At 31.9% G+C, this 21727-nt stretch overlaps 1 long non-coding RNA gene across 1 annotated transcript in view; it reads right to left on the bottom strand.

Moving 5' to 3' along the window:
• LOC134267447 (uncharacterized) overlaps nt 1-17527 on the bottom strand; it is a 58867-nt gene extending 41340 nt beyond the window's left edge. The window contains exon 1 of the long non-coding RNA XR_009992159.1: nt 17427-17527. This is a non-coding gene — a long non-coding RNA (uncharacterized LOC134267447). The remainder of the gene's footprint in view (nt 1-17426) is intronic.
• Nucleotides 17528-21727: the final 4200 nt, after the last annotated feature.

Raw genomic sequence — 21727 nt, 5'->3', positions numbered from 1 at the left:
TATTTATCATTAAAACACTGAATGAAATGGAATTCAAGTTTTGATGCACAAAAATATTTCGATCTTTTTTTCAGGTTTATTGTGCATGGAAACTATTTTATGCTACAATGTCAAAGATACATTTATATTTCGCATATAGTTAGAGAATTATTTTTATCAGACTGTTCTAAACGGAGTTGTTAGACTGGTGGGCATAATATATATATTAATGAATAATATGTGATTTTCTCTCCTTTTTTCTAAAATAAAATTCTATATAGACCTACAATAACAGTTTTGTCACAGTCTAATAACTGAGGTATTTTGGCTGCACTCATTGAAAGAGAAGAATAGATAGGTGTGTCAGCGTGACTTCATACCAGGTTCTATTACTAGTGAGAAATCAACCACTACAGGCGAAGTCTGTAATTATAACATATGATTAACTCGGGTATTTTTGCTGCGATCACTGAAAGAGGAGACAATATAGGTGTTTCTGTGTGTTTTCTTTTACGTGGTGTTATAACATATGAGAAAAGGATCGTATAGTGAATGTATGCAACGTAATTATAACACTCGGAATGAATCGTTCATCAAGTAAGATATAATGTGTTTCTGTTTCCTTAACCTTTTTTAGTTCTGTGATTTAGCTTATGATAAGCTGTGTTTATTTCTTTTTGCTACATTTACTACCTTCATTTAAAAGTAATATTTAAAATATTATTAAAAAGAAAATTATTGTAATTACAAATTATTTTCTCGAGCTTTCGGAAAATATTCCACTGATTTTTGAAGCAAAGTCTAGTTTGATGACATGACAAAATTGATATATTTTACCACAGTATGATAAATTGCATTTAAATATAGTGTTATGTATGAAATTTATCCAACTCCTAAGGGACACGCTTATCAAGCATTATCAATAACATTGTAACTTGAAGAAGAGTCCTTATCTTTTGAACCCATGAATCTTTGATTTGAAAAGTTGGAAGAAAACTAAGGATAAATGACTGGATTGTGTGAGTTAACTACAATACAGACATTATAACATATACACTACCGACCAGACCCAACCTGACACCAAAGCAGTCCCAGAAAGCAGTCCCCTTGACTGCTTTGAGACTGTTCTGGGACTGCTTCGGGAGTGTCTTGGGACCTCTGTGGGACTGCTCTGGGACCGCTATGGTACGGCCCTGGGATTGCTCTAACGAGCAAACCCAGCAGTTTCCGCTGTCTCAAGGACTGCTTTGTACCATGTGTGAAAAAGGTTCTGAGTGATATGATAGCTCCACCTCTTGAATATTCTGAATTTTCAGGCTCCCAGTTGTTTTGTTTACTTGGAGTTTAAACTATTAAAAAGAAAGGATTTCTTGCAATCTTTTGATAAGTAGAGATTATTATAGTCAATTAATATTTTCAAAGACTGTATATTTACACAAATGTAGTAAGAATATATTTCTAAATAAAGTTATTAAATAAGGAAGTCAGGAGAAATTTTTTATCTTTAAAAATAAACTACAGGTTTATGAGAATAAATATCTATTTGTAGGTCTATTCTATTATTTAATGTAATATTATGTGCACTCAAAATTTGTACTGTCACTATTTAAAAATAATCATTCCAGTAAGATATAACATTTTTAATTGAAAAGCTTAATGTTTTTCCACGCTAAAAAGGAATCCCTGCAACCCTTCAATAAAGCCTAACAATTCATTAAATGACCATGAAATAAAATTAATCTATGCAACCAATCTTCCATTTAAAAAATGTAAATATTCATTGGGGAATTTATTGGTTAATTACTGGTACTTTTTAATTCATAAACAAGTTATCCAAAGAGTACATTTAGTTTATAAATAAACAGTTGAAAATAACGGGAATTGTGTTTCTCTCTTTTATTTTTGGCTTGTGTTTACCTTGCCAATTAATGTTTTTAATGGTATCAACACCCGCGGTTTCAATCACCTTAGGGCAGAAAATCAGTGCATGTTATTTGCATATACGTATCAGTGTTTTTCATCATTGGACATGCTGGTCAACAGTGACCCTACAATGTAATTTCAATCTACCTGTATGTTATTCAAAAATAAAATTGATAAATGAAATGTGTATGAATTTCTTTCAAAATTAATCAATTTTGAACATAATCTGAGGGTTCCATTCTGGTGATTTACAGATGTACATTCTAACATTTACACATAAAACACTTAAAACTGAGTAATATAGAGGTAGAGAAATACAGGTTGTATGGAAAATGGCCATATAACGATGAGATCTATTTAAAGCTAATTGTAACTGGTGGAAAATAATTAAATCACGTTTAATTTTCTATATAAAAAATAAATATGGGAAACAGTATCAATCACAGAAAAGAAAGAAATTGAATAATGAATATATCCCATAATTGTGATTAGATATTTATTTTCAGTTTAATGCATACATATATACGTGTGAAAGCCTTCTTCCCTCGGTATATATTAATTCAATTTGTATCTATGCGCGTACTGTTCATAAAAGTCCTTCACATACATGTAGGGATTTCTGGAATACTACCAAGAATCAATATCTACAGCCTTTTATAGTTTCATCGTTTCTTGCAAATCTCATTTCTAAGTTATCTCCGCCCATTCAATTAAAAAACCCCATCCACTGGGACTCTTGGGATTGCTTTCTGAGACTGCTGGGACTGCTTTGTGTCAGGTTCGGTCTGGTTGGTACTGTAAACACCTATATTTATGTGCAATGTCATTATCATAACATCAGAAATAGGAAAGGAATATATAAATAATTATAAATAGAATTTCGTGTATTTGAAGGTTCAGTTTCTCTATAGTAACAAACGTTTGTTAAATGTTGGAAATTTTAATATGTAAGACAAATATAAATGTCATACCAACGTCAAACTGTGCTTGGTAATTCAACGAAAAGCGAACTTTTATTATACAAAAGAAATCAAAAGGGATAAATGGATACGAATATCAATCTGGTGATTCTGCACTGAAAAGAACGAAATTTAAGATTTTACCAAACTTATTGCAACTGTATCTGTTTCTTTATGATACACTTTATTATAAGATTTTCTTTATGTTGACACAACACATTTACGTCCCATTGTATATAAGACAAAGATAAATTTCATACCATGCACATATTTTTAATTAATCGTGGGTTAATTCCGATGCTTTTGGATATCTGAGACGATATAATTGTGCTTGGTATACTATAAAAATTGTTGAATGCTTTTTAAATTATATTTTCATTCAGCTTTAGATCCCAATTTAACATGACATTTCCTATAATATTTCAGAGATACGAGGGTTGTTAGAAAAGTTCGAGGGCACATTGAAATACGGAAAATCTATTTTGTACTGTGAAGTATGACCTATGTCTGAATAAATTCCTACATGTTGTTTATTAGCATGTAAAAAAATCAGGTCCATTTAATAATATCTTGAAAATTTACCACCATTATCACTATGAGGTCATGGGTTTCACGGAGCAATCACTTGACGTAAGGTGATATCACAACCAGATTTCACCCGTTTAGCTTTGTTGCAGTACTATAAATCTTTCATTTCTTCAGAATTTAAAAAAAAATCTTTTTTCTACTTTAAAATTAAATATCTATATTAAGACATGTTACTTTTCTACTACATGTATTAAGTCTTTTGAACTGGTTCGGATATTACTGAGATCTTTAAAAAAAAGTCTATGTAGTTAATCGATCAGGTATAGAAACTGCAAAATCGTATAGACGCAACGACTATGCAATAAATGGGTATTGAAGTGTCGATGGAGTTAATCATTCAAAATATCAATCCTTCCATTCTTAAAAAAGCTACAACCATTTGAAATATTTTGTCCTTTGTATATGTAGGAAATACCCTGCAGCATCTTGAACATCTTAGTCTTTTTTAGACATTTTCCTGTCTGCATACATAATTTTCCGTATTGCAGTGTTCAATGACGTTCAATGACGTTCCAATTTTTGGCGGAATTTTACGCGTTGATCATTTGTAAATGGCTATAAAACAGTCATATGCCCTCCAATTTAATTCAAAATATCTCCCAGTGACGTGTCATGAATACTCTAGCGACAGGTAAAATATCATTAATCTCTTTGCGCTACAATTGTGCAGTTTTTAATTCTAATAATAAAGAGTTTATGTGATGTAAACGTGCCAAATTTTAGCATTCTCCGTGAAGCACGTTTTATCAAAATAAAATAGCTGTGTATTTTTCAATGATCACCGGAGAGCACCAAATGTTTGTATATTTATTGGAAAATAAGTTAAGATTTTATCTGGAAAGTTTGACTGGTTTCGCGGAAATAGCGCGCGCACAAAAGAACTTCTCCGTGAACTTTTCTAACACCCTTTGTATGTACCCATTTGCGTTATTTAAATCAACATTGAACCCAATTACTGTTCGTTATTTTCATACTTTGCTTTCTAAACGAAATAAATTCATATAATATATTATAGGCCTAATTTTGAATTCCTTTGATAATTTCCAATAATTCATGTTAGTCATAATTAAACTGTTTTGCAGGGTTCTTGTGTACAATTTACCAACTAAATAACTATATTTTGCATTCAAACAATGCAATATAATTGACAATCTCTGTTCCTGGTCGTTCACATGAGTTAATAGCAGAAATTTGAAACTCCTACATGTAAGTCATAATTAAAGAGTTTGGCATGGTTCTTGTGTGCAATTTACCAACTAATAACTATATTTTACATTCAAGCAATGCAATGTAATTGACAATTTCTGTTCATGGTCGATTATATGAGTAAATACATGTAGCAGAAATTCGAACTCCTGCAACAAGTAAACTTGTTCTGACTGGTTCTCTTTATATCCTAAATGTTTAATAGAATTTGATCGAAACAGATATATTAACTCTAAAATTAATGGTTCGATATTTTTAGTGCCGAAATGATATTGATTTTATACATATATTTTAGCAACCGATGAAAATAAAAGGATTATACCTAAATAAGGTAGTGGAATCATAAAAGCAATATATAAATACAACGATACAGGTTCTGAGGTTTACAAAAAAATGTTTATTATACATACGTTTCCTAATTTAAATGATTTTGAAATTATACAACATTCAGTTTATATAGTGGGAATTATCCGCATTATGTATTAAGATTTGGTATTGATACAATTTTTTTTACATTGCTAAGCACTTGCACGCCCATAATGTAATGCACAGCCAGTTATATACTATTTCATTTCATTTTCAAACAGTACAACACCAACATAACTAGTCTGAGTAATTTGACAAAAACAAATATACCAGGCAAAGGAATACAATATAGGAAATCCTAATTTTTCAAAGTATGAAGTTAATTCTCCAGATTGTGCATAATGTAAATAAATGAAAAAAAAATTAATTTTGTTAATGATTATCTTCATGGGGACGCTGCAGGTTTCCATTGCGCAATACTTCGCTTCAAAGTAAAACGAAGTGTATTTACCGTTTTAAAGCAACTTTTTTTCAAATAAAAAATAATAAAAAAATATATAAAAAAACAGGTTAAAAAATTAATTGCAATTATAAGCGCGACTGGTCAAAGACCAGAAGAGCTTATGCGATAGTAATGCGTCCGTCGTCCATCTGTCTGTCGGTCGAACTGTCTGTCTGTCCGTCTGTAAACAATTTTTCAATATGCTACTCATCCTACAGTTTTGGTTTAAACTTGATTTCAATATAACACATAAGCACAGAAGTAGACAACACTGTGATACATAATTTTGTGAATCCATTTTTGATTTCGATGAACGTTGTTGGTGTGGTTGCTAAAATAAAAATGTCTGTGAATTACTTTCAAAATAGTACTCCTCCTACAGTTTGGGTCTGACTATATCTTGGCACACATGTAGACTATACTGAGATACATAATTCTTTATATCGGTATTTGATTTTGATGAAAGGTATTGCCGTGGTAACTAAAATAGAAATGTCTGTGAAATAAATTCAAAATGCTACTCCTTCTACAGTTTGGGTCTGATTTCAATATAACTCGACATACAAGTAGACTATACTAAGATACATAATTTTGAATTCCAGTTCTTGTTTTCGATGAACGGTGTTGTCGTGGTTACTTAAAAAGAAATTTTTGTGAAATACTTTCAAAATGTTACTTCAAATACAGTTTTAGTCTTATTATAACATAATTTGGCATGGAAGTAGACTACACTGAGATACATACTTCTCAGTGTTTTTAATTTTGATGTACGATGTTGCCATGGTATCTGAAATTGAAAATTATATATACTTTTGTTAATCTGTACTGTAACCACAAAATGAGACCTTATCAAGGATCATTATTTTTATCTTTTGTTTTCGTACAGTTTGATGTTCCAACTACTACTTTTCTCTATCCCGATTTATAAGTAAAACCAGTAGTGCTACAGACTCGACAGAGATTCTGTTTGAAACTAGTTCTCAAAACAATTTCTCAACTGATAGGTAGATTGACGTATTAAAGTGTATTTTGACATTATGATATACTTAATCTTTAAAACAAGGGGAAATAAAAATGATTTTAAAAGAATTTATTTATGTAACCGAGCAGTTAATGGCAAATGATGACTCAGATGTTGGTATCCATTTTATTTATTGAAGAATTAGAATAAAGACATTGACCTATAACAAATATAAAGAATATATTAGAAAAATACATATAGTTTCATAAACATTAACAATAAGTTACCTTTTATGCAGTATACAGATAGAAGATAGAATAATGTACTGTATTAAAATGAACTTTGAACCTACAGACAAAACATAAGACTTTACTGAGACAACTTTAACTGCAAAAATACGATAGAGTATAAACTTGCAATTAAAATAATATGTTGTACCCAAATCTTTAATACATATGTAGTAAAATAACAAATAATTAAATAAGATGCATTTGATATGGGCTGGATATAATTTCTTCTTTAAAAATGTAATACTGCGCAATTTTGCTTAGTTTGAACGGTTACATATACTCAAGGTTAATTGAAACTATTGGATAATATCAAATGAACCAATGAAATTGAAGATAAAAAATATTTAAGATTACTTTAGATGAAACAAAAAATAGAATGATTCCAAAACGAATAAATACATAAGATAAATTATAATAGTAAATTCGGTCTACCACAATTAACATATGCTCTTGAAATTTAAAACATAAAAATTTGAGAATATCTTGTTGATTTTTGTAATTTTGTAGTGCTTTTCCTTTGTATACCTAATATTTTGTAGTACTGCGTATAAACAGGAAAAATCGTTTATATTTCGAATTTTGATATGCCCTCTCAGAAAACCAGACGGTAGAAGTTTGTGTTCCCTGCATGAAATGTTTAATGTAGATGCAGTAAAAAAGATGTTACTAATCAAATATCATACTCTGAGCAAAACGTCTATTGTAGTATATGTATAATTAACTTTAAAGCGCCCAAGATTGGCACTTTCTAATACAATCCTATAGTAAATGTACCTGTATTTCCATCAAAAAAATTAGATTTTACCGAAACTTGGCATGTACACTGCAGTCAGTGTAAGTACAGTACCTGCATCGCTATTCTTTACAATTATATCGTGTCGTATTGTATGTGTATCCTATCGTATCGTGTGTGTTTTCCATCGTATCACAACGTATTGTGCTTTCCGTTAATTAGGTTGTGCGCTAGGGGATTGTGTTGTCCTACAGAAGAAAAACAAAATGAATCCTATGAATCCTATAAAAGAAAAAAAAAATATCTTATAGGAAAAAAAAGTAAGGGATTGTTTCTCCATTAGAAAAATAATTAAATTAGATTAAAATTATCCTAGGAATTTCAAAGTTATTCCTATAGGTTCATTTTGTGTAGCATCTTCTTCTTAATATCATAATCTTAGTTCTATATAAAAAACCTTGTAATGTAAAAAATTACTCTAATAGGAAATTTTGTATCTACTCATTTTGATTGTGTTGCACTGTTTCCTCTTCTCATCTTATTTGTTTGTGTCAATGTTTAACAAGAACACGAGACCCAGGAGCCTTGAATCAATCTTTTGATGAATTGTGCAATTCTATTTTGTATATCATATAATATAAATAAATCTTTGAAATTCTATCATAATTAGCTACATTTTGGTTTAAACACTTAATAGCCAAGGATTTAGTGGAATCTAAGTGTACACTTATACCCCATTCATAGGACATGATTTGCATATATCAGTATATTTTACTCATACATGTATGTAAATTTACTCACATGTGCAGTTTTGGTCGTATAAACTGATTTGCTCGCATGTAAATTCTGCACAGTTGAGTAAATTTACACCTGGTCGGGACTAGGTGCAAATTAACTTTTGCATACATGTTGTCGCAAATTCATAGTTCATGTGTGTAAATTTTGTCATATGAACTCGCAGCAATATACTAATGTATGTAGTTTGTTTTGTTTATTGCATAAATCTCCATTTTAAGTGTTGTTTCGGTTGTTAATGCATTGTTGTGTGTATAATATCAGTCTGTTAGCATGGCGGCTAGCAAGCAAAACATAAAAAACTGGATTTTCTATGGTCATCTATGCTGTACTTCAACAACAGCTAAAAGTAATTTGAGTTTTGATAAGGGTACTGCTTTAAAGGATACGCCGGGTTGTTCTAGCATAGTTCTTTCCACAAATGGCTTTTTCAACTCTGAAAACAAGAATCCACACTACATATATCTCCAGTGTCCTCTGATATAAATTTGAATTTGCAAAAACGTGCACATCTTGCACCCTTTTCTGGCAAACCTATGTTTTTACCTCTAAATTAAAAAAGATATAGCTGTGGTCAGGCAAACATGTGCCATGCACTGGCATGCAGGATTAATAGGTAGTCCCCTTACAATTCAAGTAGTCTTCATGGGAATGCTTCGGAGCTGTGATAGGAGTAGGCATTACATCAATCGCCCGGGCCATTACAGTTTGACTTTCTTCTACCTTTCTTTGTTTTTAAACCAAGCTACTGAAATATAAATTGATGCTACAGGAATTTCAACAACCCTGTTGAAAATAAGCATTTTTGAGCATTCTCGATCCTTGGCCACATGTCCTACCCGGAATTTCTAGGGGAGTCGTGTTTACTGTAAATGTATTATATTTCTAATAGCGTGTACGATATTTGGCGGTAATTCAATTTTGATTAAGCGCATTTCTTCTTATTTATGTGTATATGTGCAAGACATTTAGCGGTGTACTTGATTTAGCGGTTGTTGAGTTCCGCCAAAGCCGCTATAGAGAATACACAGCTAAATGTAATACGTTTACAGTATTTCCTATTCATATTATTTGTTTCGTTTCAATGTTTTTTTAAAAAATTGATTTCCCATGTCATTCTCCTTGAAAATACATGTAATATTCAAGCAGATACTTCATAATGACCTCGCAAACTTGAGGTACTGTAGATTTCCAACCACACAAAAAAGATTTCCAGTCGTACTTTATTCTGCTGAAGACGCCATTCAGTAGATGGCAACAGCCATTTTTTTTCTTAACATCCAATGGCTCTTCTATAGACTTTAGGACTGAGGTCAAGGCATTTTCAAATTTCTAACAATGATTTTAATTAATTTTCCTTTTTTCGTGTGTAAATTTTTCCTAAAAGTTATTAAGTTTGATTTTTTTCGCATCAAAAAATAAATAGATTGGATCCCCCATTATTTCTCTTGGGGACATTCAAAAGTTTATTTTTTACCCAAATAGTAAAAAATAACATTTTTTCTACACAAATCCACAATCCTGAATCTGTGGATCTCCTTATATATACAAAAATATGAAGATTTACTTACAGTACATAAATCTCGTCTGAACGCATCGCAAATTAACTTTTACAGACTTGTGTATATTTACACATATGTAAATTTGCACACATAAGCAAATTTTCGTCATATGAATGGGGTATTAGACATAATTCAAAACCTACAATTATTAAAAATATCACAAAATGGGGTAATTTGCTATTTTCTCTAATAGAAAATTAGTACATTACATCAAAATTTACAACAACATGTGACGTCATTTGTAAATCCTGACGCAGTTTGTAAGCAGTGATCGTCTTAATAAAATGATCTAGTGCAAAACGTACACTCAATGGATCACAGTAAGCTTTTACAAATCAATTCTAGAAGTATGAAGGTATATGAAAGTAACTTTTTTTTGGAAAAACAAAATCATTATATACATAACCTACATGAACATGAACATTAATTAGATAAGATGACCAATTACTTGTACATTCTTTCTATTTGTCATGTCAGAATTATATGAAATAAATGATCACAAAAAATCAAATTGAAGAAAAGTCCTTAAAAAATACAACTGAATATCGAATGTATAATTATAAGTACCCTTACATATCTGGGAGACCACATCTCTAGCTCAAATAGTCTATTTATTGTCTCCCAGATAAGATTTATAGAACAACAGGCTTATTCTACAATGGGTTGATGAATTATAGTTTGTCTTTAATACATTTTATAACATTACAGTATTTCATATGGTGAATTTTCTAATATACGTCTGAAAAAATATTCAACATACTCTTCGTATAATAAGGTACCTCAACATTACCTATTCCTCCTTCTTCAACACTTCCAATCTGAGTGTTTCGTTTTATTCTGTCTTTTTTATTCCATATAAATTGAAAATTAGACTTTGTATTTTCTTAACTGTATTTTCATTTGGAAAATTTAAAACTGACCCAACATATATAATTTTTGATATTGCTAGACTATTGATTACACAGACTTTGCCAAGAATTGTTAATTTTCTTTTTTTCAAGATTCAAAATGTTTTTCTAAGTCGTCTACAATTTTTGTTTTTTTTTTTTTTTATTGTAAAGTAATTCCTTATCATGTCCTATGAAGATCCGTAGAGCTTTTATACAGGAATTATTAACTTCAACATTTTCTATTTGCCGATACAAAATTTTCCATTGACCTGTTAAAAGACATCCTGTTTTGGACATGTTTAGTTTCATACCAGATACCTTACTGGATTTTTCTATAACTTCTAAAGAATATTTAAGGGATTTCTTATTTTTTAATTGAAGTGTGCAGTCATCTGCATGTTGTATTATTTTTATAATATCAGTCATTTTTTTTTGAAAACCCTTTATGTTAGGATTTGATCTAATAGCAATGGCAAATACTTCTACTACGAATAAAAATAAAATAGCAGAAATAGGACATCCTTGTCTTATACCTCTATGCATATCACACGTTTTAGATATCCACCCATTATTTTTTTAATTCTAAATATAGGCTAATCATATAAAATGGTGATCCATTTCAGGAAATTTTCTCCAAAATTATTTATTTCAACATTAAATTCCGTTCTACAGAGTCAAAAGCCTTTTGGAAATCTAGAAATAACAATAGTGAATCCAAGTTATTTTCTTCACACACTACTAAGTCAGAAACGTACTGACATTCCCATTTTTACTGACAAACTTAGAAAATTACTGACAATGTGCTGTCGTTACTGTAAAACTTAGACAATTACTGACCTTTTTACTGCCGGTACTGATAAACTTAGAAAAGTGCTGACAATCTTAGTCGGTGCTGATAAACTTAGACAATTACTGACCCGTTTTACTGTCCCTGCTGAAAAACTTAGACAAGTGCTGACATTTACTGATAATTACTGTCCCTATTGTTCTCGCTCTCGGGGAGGCTGCAGTGGTGTGAGAATGACTGTGTGTTATACTTTGCATTTAAAAACAGTCTTATTTTAATTTGTGATGAATAAAATCCCAGGCAGTTAACATTTTTTTAATCTAAATATTATTGATATCTGTAAAATAATTCAGAATATGATTTGAAATTAACTATGAGTAAATCAAGTTTAAATTTATGTGTTGAATATATCTATCCCGGTTTAATTTAAGAATTAAAATTAATTAATCATCAAGTTACTTTTCATCTATTTATTTCTTTGCAGACAGATATCTTACTTTTATGTTGAGATTTCCCCCCTTCTTGCTTTCACGATCGGAAAGTTGTATCAATTTTCTTTTCGTAAAAGAACAGATGTCTCTTGTTATAAAAGGAAATCTTCTAAATATTGAAAAATTACTAATGTTCTCGGACATCTGTACAAGTCATATAATAATATACCCCTGTTTAAGATTTCCAGTTTCATTTGCTCATACGGGAGTTCCCCTATTGAACAGTACAGTGTTCCATATATAAACGTGTACTATGCCTTGTTAATTTTGTCACTTAAAACATTATTTCTAAATGAATGGTTGGTTGATCAATTATGCAGGGTTCATAAATACCCAATGTATGTAAGTCCGAGACTAATAAATAATTATCAGACTAGTAATAAAAATTCATGTACTAGCAATTATAGATATCTTACGGAAAATATTTATATTTACTAGGTCAGCGGTAATAAGCAGTAGCACCATTCTCAAATATTTTTCTTCTCTCTCTCCCTCCTTCTCTCTCTCTCTCTCTCTCTCTTAAAGATACAAACAGTATTGACACTTTAAGTTACTTAAATACTTGAGAAGTGCTGCGTTATTCACATAGCCGAGGGGGTTAAATCACTATTTAGTTTTTAAACTTAATCTTCAAGTATTTTTAATCATGATTCAATTTTAACAAAAATAATTATTACATTTGATCAATTTATACCCGTCCCGTAATCATTATTTATTTGATTCAGGTTTCATAAACATCTTTACTTTAAATAAGATTAAGATTATTTGCAAACTGTAGGTTCCCACTATCTTCCATGACGAGTTACCATTCATCTCTCTCTCTCCCTCCTCTCTCTTTCTCCAAAAAAATCAATATCGATCCAGGCAAAGTTTAAAATACATGTATAGTTAAACCCCGGCTGATTTTTTTTATTATAATAATACTGCTGCATATAAATTGTGTTTGATTTTTTAACTGGAAATATACTATGAACTATTTTTATTTGATTGATAATCAAACAAATTCCTCACTCCACTGTCCCACACACACACTAACACGACTTAACAAAAAATTTTAGGAACCAGTAATTTTTACAAAACTTTGGATGTAATGTGCCCCTTCTCATATATTTATCTTTGCTTAAATCTTTAAACAATTTGTGCCTTTCCCCGGTTGGTTTTTAAATCAATCTTCTTTTTTCATTAATCTTTAATTTTATCTTACGTCGGTATATTAAAAAAATTATTTATTTAATCTAAGAAGAGGATGAAGGATTGTAGATTGCATAAATTATATTACGTATGTGTTGGTGCTGAATTTCTCAAATTCAAACTGTCTTGAAGAAGAGTCTACCTGTCGCTGTAATGTTGCATAACTAACTTCCAGTAAAATCCTGCGAGTGTTCTTCTGTATAATACGGCAGTGACACCTATTGTCTTCTTTACCTGCTGCCGTACACACTCGGATCGCCTCAGACGATTTCTTTTACACACAGGTGCTTCACAGAGTTTCCGATTGTATATTGAATGATTATGTAATTCGGCTGGATACCAGCTAAACGACCTGAATAATTTTGGACGTGTTACCGTAAAATCTTGATACTGGTTTCAATACCGAACAAAGCTATGAAACGTCGATTTATAAGTTAATTAAATTTATTAATTTTTTGTACCTAAACAGATAAAAAGGAGTACAAACTTAAACACGACAGTATTAATTGTGTGTTCTACTTTATTAAAATAAATAAGTACATGTTCATTGTTCTTCATTTAGTTCGCACGCCCCCCCCCCCCCCCCATTTTAATTTGAAAAGACAAATTTAAAGCTAGATCCATGTGAACGTCGACCGACACTCTAATTGAAGAGAACATTGAAATTAATTTCTATCAAAGTTTTGTTTCAGGAGTATGCATAGACAAAAGATGATTATATAAAATGTTATAGTTTTTCATTTATTTGAATTAAAAAAATAACACTTTCAGGTGGGGATCCAGAAAATCCAGATTCGAAAATCAAAAAAAAGATGTGCATTATTTTAAAAGAATAATGAGGACAGTAACTAAATCAATGAATATCAAAGGATCAATGATCAATGCAGGCCCGTAGCCCCCCTCTCCCTGCCCAATGAATAAAATAATGTTTTTTTTTTTTTTTTTAATTTAAATCCCCCGTTTGTCTTTTAATTTTGGTTTCTTCTTGCAAATGCTTGGATTCGGGTATGTTTGACTACACAAAGAACAAATATGGGCGGCCTCCACATAATTAAAAATTTGACATAATATGAAAACTATAACAAATGCCTTTCCTCAAAAGGGGGCACCCACGGCCTCACCGCGCGCTATGAGTTTATTAAAATTATTCAAACTAATTTGAATAAATTGAATTAAAATTGAATAAAACACATCTAAACTAACAGTTTGATTCTTTAAATTAATATTTAAGAAAGTTAGGGAGTCAATGTTAATTAAGAAAATATTATAAAATGCATGTCATGTAATAACATTGTTTTATTATAAAAAGGAAAAGACCTCTGTAAAATTTCATATCTCACTACTAAGGAAGATTATTCATTTTTTTTTATCCCTTCTCTTCAAAATATTTTTGTTACAAATCAATTTTCTATAAATAGATCAAAGAAGCTTTTTTTTCAAAGTTATCATCTGGACATAGTTAAAATTATATGAAAATTAAAAACGAATAAATGAAATAATAATCTATGTAAAAATTAAAAAAAATCAATTTCACACCACTGCAGCCTCCCCGAGAGCGAGAACAATAGGGACAGTAATTATCAGTAAATGTCAGCACTTGTCTAAGTTTTTCAGCAGGGACAGTAAACGGGTCAGTAATTGTCTAAGTTTATCAGCACCGACTAAGATTGTCAGCACTTTTCTAAGTTTAACAGTACCGGCAGTAAAAAGGTCAGTAATTGTCTAAGTTTTACAGTAACGACAGCACATTGTCAGTAATTTTCTAAGTTTGTCAGTAAAAAATGGGAATGTCAGTATGTTTTTGACTTAGTAGTGACAATATTCAAAAATATCAACAATTAATCTGAAAGTAACTTGTTTGAACAACACTCCTTAAAGATTTTATCATAAGAAAACTAGATGGATGTGCAATTTATGGATTTAAAGACAGTATTTCCTTGCTTAAATTTTGAAAAAAAGAATAAAGTCCCTAAGCCCAAAACACTGATTTTTTGCGGCTCGGAGGACCGGACTGTACGGAAGCGTAAATGGCTCTACACTTGTTTTGTTATAACTTTGTATAACAAAGTTATAACACAACAAGTGTAGAACCATTTAAAATAAAACAAAATAAAACAAAAGAAATCGTCTGATTCCTCAGTGACAACGCAAGTCGAGTTAATGCAATGGGCATGTTCATTTTTTAGTTCTAATTGATTTCATTCAATACGTAAATTCATTTTTAATTAGTTAATACTATTTTTGGCTATATGGTTGGATCTTGTTTATCTCATTTTTAATTGTTTATGAACATCCCGCCTTGGATATACCTCATATGAGATGAAGTTTATTATTATTTTTAGGGTTTTAAATAATTTGTCCACATTTAAAACCTGCTTTGATTTACTTTACTAGTAACAGTACACAGAAATTTTTAGAGCAATAATTTATAATTATTTAGTCTGAAACTCGTATTTCACTCTGTTGATATATGTTTTTTAACGTGTTTTGTATTTTAAAGGGAAAAAGGATATACTATAATTCCATAGTCATTAATTAATGCAAGATTTTAAGTAGTCAATGCACCTTACCATTTCTACAATCAATATTATTTATATTTAGCTTTTAGAAGTTCATGAAAGAAAATACAAGTTTAAAGGAAAATCTTTTAGTTGATATTTCTTTAACAGTCTATTCTGCACTCCATGACCACTAGGTAAAAGAAATGCACAGGGGGTCTCCCAAAGACCCGTAATGCTTTGTCCTATGTTGACATGAGGATAAATTTTGCACCTCTTAAATGTTTATCTATAAGTCGATCAAACGAAAAGTTTGATATTAATGAACAGGAATTAATTTAATCAATTACCAAACAGTGAAAAAGGCAGAGCATGACCCCCTTGTAATCAATGATGGAATCAGTTGCATAGAAGGAGTGAGCATTCCCTGTTGACCAATCATGTCCGCTATGAGCCCCCTCATTGATCAGATGAATAATTAATAAAACATGACGTAAAAAATTATACATATACATTTTAGGACATTTTAGTTGCGGCCCGATATAATAAATGTTTCTACATTTTTACGAAATGTATATTGGATTCCGAAACTTCATAAGAATCCTTACAAACAAAGATACATTGCAGGTTCCAGTATATGTTCAACCAAGCCTCTTTCGTTACTTCTCACTAAAATATTGACAGTAGTGAAGGAAAAACTTCAAGAGTACTGTACAACCATATATTCAAGAAGTGGTGTAAATCAGATGTGGATACTAAAAAATTCTAAAAACTTTTGGACAATTTGAAATCACAAGACTTTGCAAATATCAACAGCATAAAAACTTACGACTTTTCAACTTTATACACAATTCCCCACGACAAATTAAAATCCAGGCTTTTTGATATCATTGACAGCTGCTTCTTCAACAAAAATGGAACTCGTAAGTTTACTTACCTCATCATTGGTCATTTGAAAAATTATTTTGTTAAAACAGATTCTGATTGCACACATAAGTACTCTGAAGTTGACATCAAGAAGATGCTTGAGTTTCTGATTGACAATATCTATGTGGTTTTTGGGGATCAGGTATTCCAACAATCTATTGGAATTCCCATGGGTACAAATTGCGCTCCGTTATAAGCAGACTTATTTTTATATTCATATGAAGCGGAATTTATGCAAAATCTTTTGCGTGAAAAGAAGAAAACACTCGCTGTGGCCTTCATCTCGACATTTCGATATATCGACGACGTATTGTCAATTAATAATAATAATTTCCATTCCTACGTCGACACGATATATCCTGGTGAGCTTGAGATAAAAGATACCACAGAGTCCGACATTTCTGCTTCATACTTGGATATTTTACTTGAAAAAGACACTTATGGTAATCTAACAACCAAGCTATATGATAAACGTGATGACTTTAACTTTTCTATCGCCAACTTCCCTTATTTATGCAGCAATAAACCTTCATCTCCTGCATACGGAGTATATAAATCTCAGTTGATTCGATACGCAAGAGCATGCTCTAAGTATGAACAATTTCTTAAAAGAGGTAAATTATTGACAAGAAAGTTGATGAAACAAGAATATCAACAGTCTCGTTTAAAGTCATCATTTCGTTAATTTTATGGTCGATACAATGACCTTGTCAGCAAATACAATTTATCATTGAATGAAATGCTGACTGACGTTTTTCATACCAATTGTTAGTCCATTATTTATACACTGAATTGACCACGGATTTTTCCGTTATTTCCTGATTATGACAAAGAGCACACGGCGGGTGTGACCGGTCGGCAGGGGATGCTCACTCCTCCATGGCACCTGATCCCACCTCTGATATTTCGGAGGTCCGTGTTTGCTCTGCTCTTAGTTTGTATATTTGTTTAATGTACGTTGAGATTGAATACTGTTCGTTATTTCCATATCCTTCATATGTAAATTCTGTGAAAAACATATATATACAAGGCAATCAGAAGTTGGATTGATTGATTGTATACTGTTTAACGTCCCTCTCCAGAATATTTCACTGATATGGAGACGTCGCCATTGCCGGTGAAGGGCTGCAAATTTAGGATTATGCTCGGCACTCAGGGCCTTTGAGCATGGAGCGGTCTTTTTCGTGCCACACCTGCTGTGACACGGGGCCTCGGTTTATACGGTCTCATCCAAAGGACCGCCCCATTTAGTCGCCTTTTACGACAAGCAAGGGGGTACTAAGGACAAGGTTATTCGCTATTCGCTATTCACCATTCGAATGGCGAACCGCAGGCTGTCTCACGGTTTGCTATTCAAATTACCGTAAATGTCCTAATAATTTTTTTTTTCAAAAAACATTAACACACTGCTTAACGCGTTATCAGCTACTCGGTTGTTTTCGGACACTCGGTTGATAACAAAGTTTTACAGGTTAGTAAATTATATTAAATAAACTCTGTTAAAATAGAAAAGAGAGAATATTCATTGTGCTTTTTAAGCAGAATGAATACGGATACAAACTGAAGCCTCGAAACGCATTAGTATAGCATTTGTTAGCCATTGGAAGGCTTTAAAAGTCAAATTTGTTATATTTTGCAATTTTTTCTCCTATTGGCATTGTTGTAAATAGCTTTTTTCTTCAAATCCTTATATTTACTTTGCATTGATAATTGTCCACAATATGACTTCCACAGAATCCTGAAAATATGTAATCAAAGAGCAAAAATTGCCCAATTTTAACTTTCAGTATGCTATCGGAAATGCGGTTGAATAATGCAATTTGTTATCGAATAACTCGGTTTCGGTTATCAGAAACAAAGGGTGTCTTAGATAAGGGAAAAACGCAAAGAAACGACAGAAATCCGTATAAAACCTAAATATTTTAAGTGGCTGGCACGAAATTCTAATTTTCTAATTTGCCTCTTTTAAGAATTTATAACTTTTAAAAAATGAGTGCATTTTTGGCATTTCTCACTGCATTCTGCATGATCTTGACCTAGCTGTTCGAAAATATGATATAAGTTTTAAATTTCAGAGGTCGTCCGCAGTGCACGTGGTTAAAGTGCCTGCTCTAGAGCCGCCAAGTAAGGAGTCGATCCTTACATCGCGGGTTCGTATCCCACAGCGGGATGTCGCAGTAGGTGTTAACACAAAAAAGATCCCTCACTGCTCAATGGACCTAGGTGCTGAGTTTATAACAAATTTTGAAGCTCTCCGCCGGCCAGTACTGGCGTCTCCATATGATTGGAACATTCTCAAAAGGTCGTTAAACAACATACAATCAAGGTGCTGAGCGCATGGCGAAGGAACAGTTGCTACCCATTTTTATCGAATAAGGTCAGTCGCCGCCGAGAATCAAACTCACAACCTTTAGAACACGAATACATTTATAAGTTTGGTATATACATGTAAGGCAATTAAAGAATCTAAACTCGAGGGTAGTTAGCTGAATTTTCAAATAGGTAGTAAGACCAAAATATATGACAAAGAATTCAAAACTGTGAGGATAATAGAGGTTGACTTTAAAAAATTACAAAATCATAAACACGGATCACTAAAACACTGGATCTTGTTAAACGTATCAAGAAGGAATAAAAACCCTATGAACGGTCATATACCGCAGTGTGCTCAAATTCAATGTGTAGATAGAGCTAAATGCTTGGATAGAGGCAGGGGATAACATGGAGTTTGCATTGCTATTGGATGTTTGCTAAAGCAAAAAATCTCTGGCACCCCCACCCCCCATTGTAATTGAAATGCAAATAACTGTTTGTAGAAAAAGTTAAACATACCAGGAACTGAAGTGAATTAATCAGCACCCCTTCCTCCTAAATACTAGTTGGTATGTTTAGCGGTTAGAAATTGAGTTATACATCTTTCTAAATTAAAGCGTTTCTAACACAATATAATTTCAGTCGGCTTCTTTTTTTTCTGGATCATGTTTTCTGTTAAATTATAGTCTCTTTAATCTACTACATATCCAAATTATATTGTATAAGAAAGAATAAAAACATATTTTGTTAAATGTTGACAGCTGTCTGATTGACACAAGATCACATTATCAAGTACTTAAAAAGGCCTATAAATTGGGTGATTCTATTTTAAGCTTCTAAAAATATGTTAACGTTCTTCTGTGGAGCAACCTAAGTCCTGACGTCACAGTCATAGACACTTGTTTCATATACGGGGCACCCCTACTTAAGCCACACCTACTTAATGTGTAACTGTGACGTGATAATAAATTGACATAACTGGACAAAAACAAACAGTTCCCCGGGGATCATGGGGAAATTTTTTTTTCTGCATCACGTTTCTGGTATATGGGAAGTCCAAAGCAAAATTGCTATCATTTTATAAAATTAAACATATATTTACGTCTGAAACCGCCTGACGCGGTTACCAAGAGGTTATCTTGAATAGAAAACAAGAAAAATTATTGAACAGGTGAATACTATTATAAATTTATGATTATTAATTCTATTTATATACATTCAAATCAAAGCAAACTTTTATGTTTGCTATTTTCAAGGATCGGCAGATGATAATGGACTTTTTCTTGAGAATCGGACTTGTAAAAACCAGTTTTCCTGGAAGAGTCGTTCAAATTGAAAAAGGATAGTTTTTCCCCTACGCTTTATGCTAAGTCTCTAATCACTGCTTGCAAGTTATTTATGTGCAATAAAAAACCCACCCAAATTTCAAGAATACTGAAATTATACATTTTCCTTGCAGATGACTCATGCAATTTTCCTTCGTAGATCTATCTAAAGCTGAAACAATTAAGAAAATGGACTGAGTACGAAAATGTAGATTGATAGATTGAATGTCTGCTGTTTAACGTCCCTTTCAAGAACTTTTTTTACCCATATTGAGATGCCACCACTTGCCGGTGGAGGGCTACAAATTTTCTCACACTTGGCACACAGAGCCATTAAGCAATGAAGGATCTTTTTTCGTGCCAGCACCTACCGTGACACAGGACCTCGGTTTGTATGGTCCCATCCGAAGGACCGGTCTCCATATCCCACAGTGGGATTAGAGCCCCAGCGTAAGGATCGAAAATATAGGTAATTTACCACTAAACTTAAAAAAAAATCAACTAAGTATCCTTAGATAAAACTTCTGTTTAATATAGCTATGAGCTGATAATTAAAACAGCCCCCCCCCCCCGCTAGACTTTTTAAATAGAATAGTTCAAAATTACTTGACGCACAAGTTTCAACAGCAAATCTTCAAAGTTTAAGATGATCATCTCGTATTCACCCTTGAATTAAATAGCGTAATTGCATGAATGTTGGTTTAGATTTATTTCGTTTTCTTAATGTAAAGTTTTTGATTGTATTTAGCGTTTTATAGATATATGTACTAGCATGTAGAAAACAGAGTACAAGAAGTTTAGATGAAGGAGGTGTGGTGTGCCAAAAGTAGTATAGTATATATAATAACGTATATTCCCAACCATGAAAACATATATCCAGACTTGTATGTTTCTAATCCCACTAATAGTAAATATGTAAACATTAGACCAGTCTATGCCCCCTCGATTATTGCTCCAATGTAAAAAAATGTTTGCAGACAAAAGTGGGATGATGCCCACCCAGGGTTTAAAAGGTTCGGGTTTTAGAGTAGGTCTTACTGTTAATCTTTACCGGTAATACAGGGGTCAAGATATGTAGCCATACAATGTTTCTTAATTCTAAATATTATATATATATATATATATATATATATTCCTATGTCTCTATTATTTAATATGCTTTAATTATTTAATTATGTGTCATTGATAACAGGGGCGTAGCAACAGCCCCCCCCCTTCCCCTCAACCTTACTTAAACTATCTTAAATGTTAATTAATAGTCTAGTTGCGAAAATTGGTTCTGAAAATAATTGACATTGAGAAAAAGTTTGCCCCTATACCGTTTTCCACTGATACATGTGTGCATAAAAAAGACTTAAGAGAGAAATTTTCCTGACATCTGCCTCGCCTCGCTTTAACTTTAGGTTGTCTTATCGAGAAAATAACGAAATATGTTTGTTCATCAATAATTTTTTACACCATCCTCTTGTACTTCCTTTTTATAGGCTTACTACGTAATTTT

The sequence above is a fragment of the Saccostrea cucullata genome, unplaced genomic scaffold (genome assembly GCF_032062105.1).
Source record: "Saccostrea cucullata isolate Sc308-1 unplaced genomic scaffold, CSIRO_AGI_Scuc_v1 ctg1914, whole genome shotgun sequence".
NCBI classification, from domain to species: Eukaryota; Metazoa; Mollusca; class Bivalvia; order Ostreida; family Ostreidae; genus Saccostrea; species Saccostrea cuccullata.
Note: the sequence above shows the minus strand (reverse complement) of the source record. Positions and strands in the feature narration are given on the sequence as shown.